The sequence below is a fragment of the Empidonax traillii genome, unplaced genomic scaffold, assembly GCF_003031625.1.
Source record: "Empidonax traillii isolate 1590-97213 ecotype Southwest subspecies unplaced genomic scaffold, ASM303162v1 scaffold2288:size28738, whole genome shotgun sequence".
In the NCBI taxonomy this organism is placed as follows: domain Eukaryota; kingdom Metazoa; phylum Chordata; class Aves; order Passeriformes; family Tyrannidae; genus Empidonax; species Empidonax traillii.
Window position 1 is genome coordinate 8,714 of NW_020957481.1, and position 11,960 is coordinate 20,673.

At 41.8% G+C, this 11,960-nt stretch overlaps 2 long non-coding RNA genes across 2 annotated transcripts; both read right to left on the minus strand.

Annotated features, from left to right (window-relative positions):
• Positions 1–114: 114 nt before the first annotated feature.
• On the minus strand, positions 115–3,982 carry LOC114071790. Its single transcript, XR_003574089.1, has 3 exons — positions 3,841–3,982; positions 1,809–1,916; positions 115–681 (listed from the first exon to the last, which is right to left on the minus strand). It is a non-coding gene; the product is annotated as an uncharacterized LOC114071790 (long non-coding RNA).
• A 1,840-nt stretch (positions 3,983–5,822) lies between these two features.
• Positions 5,823–10,065, minus strand: LOC114071791. Its single transcript, XR_003574090.1, has 4 exons — positions 9,804–10,065; positions 8,806–8,909; positions 8,392–8,497; positions 5,823–5,883 (listed from the first exon to the last, which is right to left on the minus strand). It is a non-coding gene; the product is annotated as an uncharacterized LOC114071791 (long non-coding RNA).
• Between the last annotated feature and the right edge of the window lie 1,895 nt (positions 10,066–11,960).

An 11,960-nucleotide genomic window follows, 5' to 3' on the forward strand; every position in this document is an offset into this window, starting at 1 on the left:
GTGTCCCACAAAGACTCCCAGCACAAGCAGGGACTGACTGCATCAAAGGCCTTTGTGGGAAAATATGGACAATGCTACAAACTAACCTTGTGGTAACCTACCCCACAACACAGGACGAGAATTCTGAATGCCAAAATATAGGGAGATGTGTGAAAGGGAAAACTCATACAAAAGTAGGCAGACTGAATAAAACTATTTATCTTTAAGCCACACAAGTCATGGTAATTAAATTAGGTCAGGCTGGCTATAAAGCTACAAAAAAGCAGGCTGTAACTAATTTAAAAAGAGGCAGAGAAGACCTGAAAAGAAAACAGATTGACAGCCCCCTATTATTTTTTATCTAATCAAGACAACAAATCTTAAGAAAGAGGAAAAGAAAAAAAAAAAGGAAAAAGAAAAAAAACCCTCATGTTGATTTATCAAGATTTTCTCTCAAACCATTGGGACAGACAAAAGCACGTAGTCACAGCTTTGATGTGGGAAGGGTTTCATATTGTTATTAGTGCTAACCAAGGGTTACGTGCATACAGATTCTACCCTGAGAAAAACAGAATAATTGAATACCTTAAAGTTCACAAACCGGTGGAATAACACGATCAGGTCTTGATCATTACACTATCATTTCACCAAATCTTTCAGAGCACCTGCGTCATCTGCTTTGTGAAGAGAAATCCTGAACATCTGTGAAAAGAGGACAATTAAACTTTTATTTAAAACCATTTCTTCATAAATCCCACCTGCCAGTATGTGTTTGTTAAACAGCCCTTTCTGAAACTGCTTTCAAATACTTGCTTTGAATGTGAATGTGTCAGGTTGTATTGGAACATCCCACACCCTTGTCTTGGAACTTAAGATTAGGACTTTATTTATAGGTGTGGATCCAAGCTCATTAAACAGGGTTTAATATAATATTCCAGTTGATTTCTAGAATAGTTTTCATTCTCCAAGTGATTAGAAGAATTAGCATTCTAAGGCTGTCTGAAGGGTGAAGAGAGGAGTGTGTGAACAAAAAGGGGGAAGGGCACAGACAAAAAGCTGGGTTTGTGTTGGTGTTTAATAGCAAACAACCCTTTCCCACCCTGCTTCTCTTTGATGCCTGTTCTAGTTTTAAGTCACTTGTAAAGGTTTTGCAGCAGCAGATGACGCTCAGCCACTACATTCATCTGAAAGAAGATCCGAACTTTGCCCCGCGAAGGAAATATTGGAGGTTTCAACACAATTAAGGGGTTGCAAATTCTCTGTGAAAATGGAAATTCCCTCCCATTTCTACCAATAGGTCCCTGAGGGTGAAGTTTTGACCCCGGTGAAATCAATGGAACCTTCACTCCCTTTCATTAGGACAAGAGCCATCCCTCATCACATCTTGCACTTGGGACAATGAAATGTGGTTAGGAAAGGAGAAACTGTTTCCTTGAGGAATTGCCATTAGGTAACACCTTCTCCAGACAATGAGGGAGAGACTTGGAGAGATGATCAGAAAACATGCACAAAAATGCAGAGAGTCAGAAAGGGAGAGCAGGCAGGGGAACAGCAACATTCAGCTTTTCCCTTCTGTAGGAAAATGTAGTATGGAGAACATCCAGCAGAGCTGGGTTGTCCTTTTGCCAGAGGTGAACTGGCACCAGGAAGCAGATTTGTTTCTGTCTGAGAGAAGACAGAGTCCTCACCCTCACACTTGACAAGGAGTTTTGAGTGTTCTTCAAGTTGAAGCCAGAATTTAACAAAAAGTTGCAAAACTAATGAGCAGAACCTCACAGCATAGACCCAGAATGTGGCCCAAACACAAGCTCCCTCACTTGAGATCTTACCTCAGTAATCTTCCTGTGTGCTTAGAGGTGATCAGAGCTGGGCTGGATTCACTCAGAGATGGGCTGAAGTACTGTTGCCAGGTACAGAGTCTTGGCAAAAATCACTACCTGGAGCATAATATAGAACCAGACTTTTAAAGACAAACCACACAAGCAAGTCTGAACTCCCAGGACTTCAGTATAGCAATTTACTGCTCTATGCTGATGCCCAAAAAGCAGATAAAAAAACCTGTTTAGACAGAGTTTTATGTCTAAAGCAGCAAGGTATTTATTTATTTATTTAACAGCCAGGCAGCCTGCTAGCTAGTGCTGGGAAAACAGGCTCCGAGCTGGTTAGGTTAGAATGAGTATTTTATACAGGTTTGGCAATGATTACATCATAATCACATATATATTCATATTATTGCATCATTAGATTACAATATTCATAACAGGTGGAGTTAGGGGCGGAGAGTGAGGCGTGGTCTCTATTTTGAGGAATATTATGGTGGTAGATCCTGCCTTACTTCTTCATGGGGTCTCAAATTCTCTCCTCTTCATCGCGTGACCCTGGTGACCTTTCGTTCTTTCCTTTGTTTCGTGTTCTGATCATTCGGGCTTAAAGAAACCCTTGGCTTTGGGCCTATTCTACCTATTCAAATGTCTACCTTGGCCTATTTGGCTATAATTTATTACCTCTGGGCTCTTTGTACTATGTATCTGTAAATATTTTAGGTCTGCAGAATTTGTACAGAACAAGATCTCCTTTGAGCAAGGTAGAGAAATGGGGGCGGGGGGGGAGAACAGTGGGCCCCTGCAGCAAGATGCTTCGATTAACCCTTCTAAAGCCTTGTCCTCTTTCAATGCACTGTTCACATGTAGCCAGTATGAACCAAGGGATTGAACTAAACTTGCTGAGTTCTGACAGATTTGCTTTGACTTCATTTTTATAGACCTGCCAGCCTTCTACAGGTACTGGATCTACAGGATTCACAACCATAACATCTTATGTTTTATTGTGTTTCTTTAAAAAGACCTCTCCTATTTAATTAAAAGCTGTAGTTTCTGGGTTTTTTTCCTATTTTATGCTTAAGATAAATTGGAGGTGGCACAGAGCAGTGAAAGAGCAACAGCCTTTAGAAGCACTCTCCAAAATTAAGAGTTTGTGAAATACTTTCCAAACATCTGCAAGAACAGTGCTCCATCAACCTTCCAGCCTCCTGGCTGAAAGGAGTGTCCTTTAATCTAAACCATGTGCCTGGGGATTTCTTAATGGACTTAATTCTTCATTTTCTTTTTATATTTTGCCAGTGAGAAACTGCCCAGTGGTCATTACCTCCAAGTCCTTTCCACTAACTGTTCTTCTTAGTCCTGGCACGAGGCTGTACGTTTGCATTGCACAGGGATCTCCTCAAACAAAGGAAAATTATGAAGCTGTCAGATCAGATTTTATATATTACTCTTGGCATTGCACTCACTAGACCTGGTACACAGTGAATTTTGAAAAGCCTCTGATCTTTTATAACCATTTCCAGTCTTATACATACATTTAAAAGTTCTTCCTCTGCAGTCACTGGGAATATGACTATTAAAGCTGAGGTAATTTGGATATTTTCTTTCTGTAAAGATATATAGAGTGATCCATTACACTCATAAATCATTTCCAATCTTTCATTATTCTTTCTGCTATGCTTCTTATTGTTTTTTAATACTGAATTTATTTCTTTCACTTTTTTTTTCCCCTGCTAGGGATATATATATATATATATATATATATATATATATAATGCTTTAGAACTTCAAATCAGGGTGCTTAGATGTGCCTGTGGAATGACCATAAAATGATACCATAAAATAGAGACATCAAGGACACAACATCTCTGTGTCAATCTGAAAGCCTAAAGCCCCTCAGTTATTAACCATCCTGGGGGCTGGAGGGGGAGTGTGATCTCTCTGTACTGTTGTGTTCCTCCTCGCTTCAGGGACATCAACCAAACTGAAGATACCCCGACCTTTTGAGGCTTAACTAGAAGAGAAGATGTGCTGAACTTACCAGAGAACACAAGCAGACAGCAATTCCATGTCATTTGTGGGACTGTAACCCAGCAGTTGCTTCAGAGATCAATCACACACGACTCGTTCAGGAAAGAAGTTTTCTGGCACAGCTGGTGGAGATGGCAGGTTCTCCCCATGGCTTTTCAGGCTGCACACAGAACAAAAGCATGTTATCTTTAATGCCTGTCTTGTAAACTACTTGCATCCACTTCTGGATCCCCTCCTGCCTTTCCTTCACTCAGATGAACACTTTCAAGGGGGAGCTCCTCTGTAAATCTCTCAAAACCTTCTGATTGCACTTTCCTTATCTGTACAAATCATGGAGGAGTCAGAGTAAAATACCCGTGTAACTTTGTTACAAATACCATACTTTTGGATTGTGGCTGCCACCCATTTCTTAGTAGCTTTTTCATCCTGGCTAGGAGATTAGGAACTTTCTCTGAAGGATTATTTTTATGCTTTCTGTTTTTCAATTCCTTTCCATTTCTCTTGGCCATCTACCTGGCTGTGTAGCCTATTCCTCAGGTTCCCTCAGTTTTTCTTAGCTGGAGTGCAAGGCTTTCCTTTCTACGTACCAAGTGCTGGTCTCTTACCCCAGTGTTCCTTTTGACTGATCCCGTTACCAGTTCCATTGCCTGATATTTTGCAGCACCATTAAACTTCACTGAAAGTAAGTCAGTGTTAAGCCTTGAAAGCTAAAGAGCTTCTTCAGCCCAGCAATATACCAAGAGTATGGCTGGGTTGAGTTGGGACATTGTGTCTTGGAGATAAATAATTTCCAAGTCACCAGGGCATAAATCCTCATGGGTTCTCTTGAGAAGAGACTCCAACAGTCTCTTTCTTATTTAGAGAAATTCTGAATTTAGCTCAGCTCTTTTTTCTGCACTGGAAATACGTGTAATTTCTCTGAGAAAAGGACATTAAAACATTTTTCCTTAATGAGGTTTGTGGATAATATTGCCTACACTGGTCTTAACAACAAGCATAAAGAGGACATTAAAAGAAAGATAAAACTAGCTAATGAATTGCAGAGTTTCTCTGGGCAAAGAAGAAAAAACAAAAATCTGACTGATATGGCCATCCAACATTCTCTCAAAAGAAACAGTTCTTCAGCCAGACCATTCCCTTCCCTCACAACAAAGCCAAACAAAGAGAACTCATGCATTAACTTTTTTGATTCTCAAAGAAGAAAGCCTAAATTTAACTAAGAAATGTTTTAGATCTAGGAAATGTGATACATTCTGCTTTTGGAAGTGAAAAAATCAGAGCACCAAAGAAAGGGCAGTGCACAGAAATTTGTCAAGTTTATCAGTGAGGGTAATGTGGAGGAAAGTAGTGATTAATTAAAGAAAAGGAAGTGTTTTAGGGGAGGACTCAGGTGTTTAACAAAAACCCTGAGCTTTGCTCTAAGTGGTGTGGGCAGAAAATCTGTGAGGTTTGCTCAGAGTGGTTCACCTTGTGACCAAGCCCACTATTAGGGAAGCTGCTCCAAGTTCAGGATGGAGATTATTACACCACTTAACCTTATCCTCAGGTCAGGCCCTCCCAGATCCATTAACTGTCATTTGCTTTCCTCCTGCTCTCAAAGGCCTTTGGGATGATCTGAAAATAAAAGGGTCTGTTTTGCTTCAAATCCTTCAGCGTGGCTGGAGCTTTGATCTCACAACTTTCAGCAAAGCAGGGCAGGCCAAGAGCAGGGCAGCATCACTCTGGGGTGGCAGAAGCAACCCCAGGATGTGAGACACTACTTCCTATTTTCAGGACTTCTGTTGTGTTATTAGATGGTAAAGGCAGTAATTCCAACTCCCAGAGATAACTAAGATGCCCACAAAATAATAAGTGAACTGAATTCTATCTTGTTTTTTTAAAAAATTCTTGAAAGTTTAGGAAAAAAGGAGGTAAATAGGTACTCACCCAAAGGAAAAAATAAACAAGGCAGGGGAGGACACACGGCCAGCACATGTTGCATGTGAGTTGTTCAGGTTCCAATCTCCTGATGGTGTTTTTCTTACTCTACTCTGGGATCCTCACATGGAATTTTCTTAAATGACTAGTGAAAGGAAAAAAAGTTTTTGTATAAGTAAAACACTGTTTTGCTTTGCTATGATGGTTTAAGACATATTATTACTAGAGGTCTTAAATATGGTTCTTAAGCCATAACTCTTGGGCATCTCATTCCTTCTGCCTCTTCCTCTGAGTGGGAATGTTGCAGCAGAGCACAGTTCAGCACTACATGCCCCATTAAAGGAGCTTATATAGCAGCCTATAGGCCTAGAGGTCCCGGGGGAACCTTTGGCAGACACAAAAATACTTTGGAAAACTGGGGGAATGCTGATGACCTGACAATGATTTATATTACAGTATTGGAAAACATACATACCTGTATGGTATGGCAGAACCTGCGAGGATGGACAAAACAAAGATTTGCAGTAACTGGGCTGTGCAGCTTTCCAAACCAATAACCTGCTGGTTAGCCCAGGCCTCTGTTTCCTCCAAACCCTCATAAAAATTTATTGCAGATGGGCACCAAGACCCTACAGGAAAAGCCTTCCCTGTCCTAACAGCATCTCTGCCTCTGTCTCACAGTAACTCTTTTCCCCCACCTCCCCCAGCAGAAGAGGTTTTCTCCAGCCCAACATGGTTTAATTCTCTCTTGCAGATGGCAAAGGAAAAAATGTATGGCCCTATGTGGGATAGGCAAAGGCTGAAGTACCAGAAAGCATGAATGAGAGAGACTTAAATCACACTTGAATTGCAGGCACGGCTTCAGCTGCTGTGCAGAGCCCTGACACTGTTCCCAGCACAGGTATTATTTTGCTCTGGGGGCTGCTGGCAACTAACTACCCTGTACATCAGAACGAGACAGTTTTGTGTCATTTGGCTTCTCCTCTGCTGTGTGTTCATCAGTAACTCAGGAGCAGCACAGCTGAAAGCAGAGCTGGGCTGCAGGGTGATTTGGAGCTGACTGAGGGCTGCACTAATGGACGGTGCGCTCTGGGGACCAGCACTTGGCATGTGCCAGTCCTTTTGGAGCACTTGCTGAGCAGAAAGGCTCTGCTTCCAGCTCCAGCTGGACGTGCTGTGCCAATAAATCTCCTCTCACAGCGTGACCCCAGCACAGCACAGACCTGGCACCGGTGGCTCTGCACTTGTACCCCATTAGTGGGTTCACAGGAAGCTGCTGGGAGCTGTGGGCTGCAGTCACCCACCATCCACGGGAAGCCTGAGCAAAAAGTGGTACCGACTGTCCTGTGCTGTTCTTTGCCATGGCTGGGAATAACTCACAGCGCTGCTTATGGCTGAGCGGGACACAAACAGCCCAGGCTCCGGAGGAAAACGAGCCAGGAATTATCTGATGATGCGAAGGCAGGAGTTGAGAGAGCTGCCGTCCCTTTGACCCTGACACAAGTACCTGCCCTACTTTTACACTTACAGATGACCAATCTAAACCTTCTGACCTCCAAAGCCTTACTGAACAGATTCAGGACAGACACCTGAGTAGTTTATTTGCAGAACTATCCTGCCTTGCCAGATGTATGTCATAATCTATCAGCCCAGAGGTAGGAGTTAAAGATTGATGGGATAATTCAGTCTGGGATAACATGGAAAAGAGGGCTTTTTAAATGTGAAAAATGTGATAAGCATGTACAATAATTTTGAGAACTGACTGGCATTCCACAGTGAATAGCACGAGAATAAATTATAGCAAACCAAAATCTTATTAAAAGACACTGAAAAATATAACCCCCCTTATTTAACAGGGTTTTAAGCCACAGGAGAAGCACAAGAGTTAACCAAGTATCTAATTCAGTTGTACATGGCCTGAATCAAGATTGAATGTGTAGAGATGTGCTAGTATGACTTCAATATTATAATTATTTTCCTTCATTAAGAGATTACAGATTCAGGGAGATAATCTCAACTCACAAGAGAATGCTTCTTGCTGTGTTATTAAGGTACAGATCTAAATAAGTTTTACATGGTCTGCGAAGGGCGCTCTGTGCCCTCCTGGTGACAGGAGGGTAAATCACTTCAGACTGGCTGCATATTTTAGTATTTTCCCCCTTCACAGTTGTTAAAACTTTACAGAGCCTCAAAACATATCCAGATGGACAGTAACTGTGACTGCCACTTACGAAACCAGTATAATCTAGCACAATACACAAAGTAGGGTAAGTGTGGAAGGAAAACAAGTTCTGAATAGAGGACCTCCTTGGAATATTGGATCAGCCATCAGACACACCAATTCTGTTTAGACAGGCCTGTTATACACACCCAAATGTTCTGCAAAACAAAGCACACCCCATCCTTTCACCACTGCAGCTCCCAAACACTTCTGCCCAAGGGTGGTCTTCACCCTGCCCGAGGCAATGTTTGTGCCTACGTCTTTATTCCCAAACCGAAGCAGCGGTTTCCATAGTGTTTTGGCAAAGCTGAGACACATAACCCATGTTCATCCTCTCAGAGGAATATTCTGCCCTGGCAGTTCGGTTTGGGTCTGACTCTTTCAAACACGCAGTAGAAACACATGAACAAACAGCTCACTTACCGAGGCCCTGCCATTGCGGCTCCAGTGGATATTCCCCTGCACACCTCCTTCATCCTGCCTGTGCCACACCGGGATTGCCACAAACAACAGCACCACGGCGGAGAACCTGGGCAACACAAAACTGGTGTCATTTGAGGTCACTGTCATTGTTCCCATGTGGGGCAATGTCTGCTAAACACAGCAATAGATGGTAACTTCTTTGCATTTTGATGCTGGGCACAGATTCTGTATTGTTTTGCATACAGTATGCACGTAGCACAACAGGGTGATTAGGTAATAAAGCCATAATATAAAAAAACAAGCTAAAACAAAAACCAAACCCTGGCAGATTCATAGCAACTATATCTGTGGTTTCATTCCTCACTTGGTATGGGTGCTTAATTCCACTGAATTCCAACACCAATTTCTACTTACGCATATGTCGGCAGAGACAGATCCCAGTGCAGCAGGCATTCTCAATTACTTCTTATTTGTCACATTTCACAAATTCCCAACTTGTAAGTTAACAATTACAAAAACTCTAAGGGAAATTGTGAGTTTAATTCACAATATTTCATTCCCTTTCCCAGTTTCCTCCCTTTCCTTCTAATGCATAGTGTTTGAATTATCTTTTCAGACCCTGGTGCAGTCCTCAGTTACACACCTGCTGCTCCTGGTGAGAGCGTGTTTGGAAAATATATTGTGCAAAAGGATATGTACTCTTATCCCTTGGTAGTAGTGGTGTGTTTTAGTAGTGATGTGTTTTAGCTTGCTGGTTTGCAGCAAAGATTGTTTGCCATATGTCTCAACAGACCCTGCTCCTCTTTTCCAAGCAATTGGCTCAGGGAGCTACGATTCTTTAATTTGGTTTTTGGTCTTTTTGCGTCACGATTAGAGATTGGCATGTGAATTATTTAATTAAGCTGTGAATATCGCTGAGTTAAACAAATGCTGTGTCATTCAGCTATTTAGGCCTAACAAACTCAATTAAAAGTAAAAAAAGTTAGTTAAAAGCTAAATAATCTTTAGTCTTTTGACCAGCTGTAATGTATCCATACAACACACCCTCCTGTTGAATAAGGAAGCTGTTGTTAAGGCTTTTAACAAAGGAAAAGAAAAAGAGTTGTGATATTTTTGTTTGGTTTCCCTCATGTCCCAGACAAAGCTCGTGCCTTTGGCATTTCAGCTGAGCCCTGTTCTGTACCGAGGTGACTGAGCCACTCCAACAGTTGGTCACATGTAAATGTGCTGCACAAGACCCACAGCATGAACAAAAGCACTCCGGGGCTTCAGTGAGCGCAGCACAGGAGCAGAATATTAACCACCAATCCTGCCTAGGTTAAAAATGCCTTTTGCTTGGTCATGGCACATAACAGGGTTTCATGCCTCCCTTTTTGGCATATCTGGTGCCACAGACTCCCCAGGAACCTCACTTCATTCAGATGTCTGCCTCTTAATGAGCTGGTCTTTAGAGCAGCAGCTATTTACTCATTCCTTGCTGGGTTACTCCCTCAGCACATGAGTTTCCCATGAAATGGAAAACTCACGGCACCAGGCAACTCCAGCCATGGGCAATGGCAAGAATGCGTGTGCAGCCAATGTGGGATCTCCTCATTTTGCTGCAGAAATTATTTAAAAATTAAATAATACCTTCAAGTGGCTCAAGCACTAATTAGGGACTCGAGGGTACATTAGAAAAAATAATACCAATCAATACTGTTTTAAACATCAGTACGTACAAAAAATGATAAAAGTGATTTAAACATCATGTCTCTTTTTCACACCTTGGATGTATCTACTTCCCACCTATTAATTTTTCAGGGGAGACCACCATGTCCTGGCTAATTGTTAAAATACTTTTCCTTCACCCGTTCCTTCTGCCCAAACACTTGGAGTTGTGGAAATGTTCAAAACTCTCCCTCAGTGAATTATGGCTGTATGAGGAAGAGTGGGAAAGGAGAGAAAGAAGAGACTTCGTGACTTGGAGCTCCTCCCTGTAATTTATGTCTCTTAATTTTTCAAGTCTTGATTTAAGTTTGACTGTTTCCCTATCCAGCAATGCCCCATTGAAGGTCAGGTACCTCCTCAATTTACCCTATTGCCAAAATAACCAACAGTTGGCTTTGCTAGATAGCCATCAACAATTAGAAAATCAATTTTAAAATATTTTGGCTTTCCTTGATGTTTTTTGAACTAAATTTGCTTTTCGAAGCAAAAAGTAACAGAGTTGAACAACAGCTGGAAGTACTGAGCTGGCCAGGTATGGTCTGTGTAATGAGCAGAGCCTACTATTTGTAGCACTCTTAACAGGTAAGCAGAAAAGCTTTGCCTGCCACAGAGTATAAGCACAGAGCACTGAGAATAACAGATTGGGATAGGCAAGTCCTGTTCCCTAACGAGATTCCAAATTAGTACAATGTGGATCCAAAGTCATAATTGATGCCAGTTTACCAGATGAAGGAGAAGGGTTTAGGATTAATGAAAAGACGGGTTACTTTTGTCTCCACCATCAGACTACAATAAAAAAAATTCGAAGGACAGGGAGGGGAGAGGGATTTTCCTGAACCACAGCTACTCCAAAACCATCCTGTCCTTTGTCTTCCCAGCCTTTTTGTTTCCTTTCAGGCCCATTTGGACAAGCATCACTCAGTCTCCTTAGTCTCTTTTGGTGATGTTCTGTGGGTTTCCAGTTTATTTCTGCATAACCTGAAAAATTTGTATTTGCATCACAGGCTGACCAAAATGTTTTTTAATTATTTCCCAGGAGCTTTGCTTCTTTCTCTGAGGAGGCACCACTGCATTGCTACACTCAAGGGCTTGTCAACACTCCCATTAGAGACATCTAATCTTGCAGGATATTATAACCCACAGAACTTAATTGCACAGAGCTACAATTTGTTTTACAAGATTTCAAGAGAGAAGCCAGTTATTTAACATGCTTGCACTGAAATAACTTGGCTTTTTTTTATTTATTCTTTTTTGGGAGGGGGAAGAAAATCACAGCAGAGTCAAAACTTGCTGGGTTGTTTCTTGTCAAGGCAGCCCTTTGCTCCATTCCCATCTCTATATTGCCCTTCTCAGTTACCAGTTTTTACACTCAAGTGCTGTCACTCCTAAAGCCTTCCAGGGGAACTAAGTGCCCAGCTGATTTCTTGGTATTGTCTTTTCTTCTCTCACTTTTAATCCTCCTGTGACTTTGAGGAAAGTATCTTCATACTCGTGAGGCCTTTGGAAGTTATCAGAGCATTCAGACCATGTTCAGATAAAACTCTGAGTATTTATGTATGAAAGTTCTTTGAGCTAATTGAAAATTGTCAATCGTATCTTCTGCATTTGTTCAGAGGGATTTTAAAAATTCATATCAGAGCAGCTGCGGGTGAGAGAAAGTTCATTCCTTATCGGTCATCCAAAATTGCTGAGCCAGTTTTATGAAAGCAGTGAAATGAATGCAGAAACTAAACCCAGGGACTGCCTGATAATGCTCTAAGCCAAAAGCAAACGAGAAAAAAGAGCAGGCATTGCTGCAGACCTCAAATGGAAGGGAACAGGACTCACCTGAAGCCTGCAGGCAAGGCAGGCAGACACGGCGC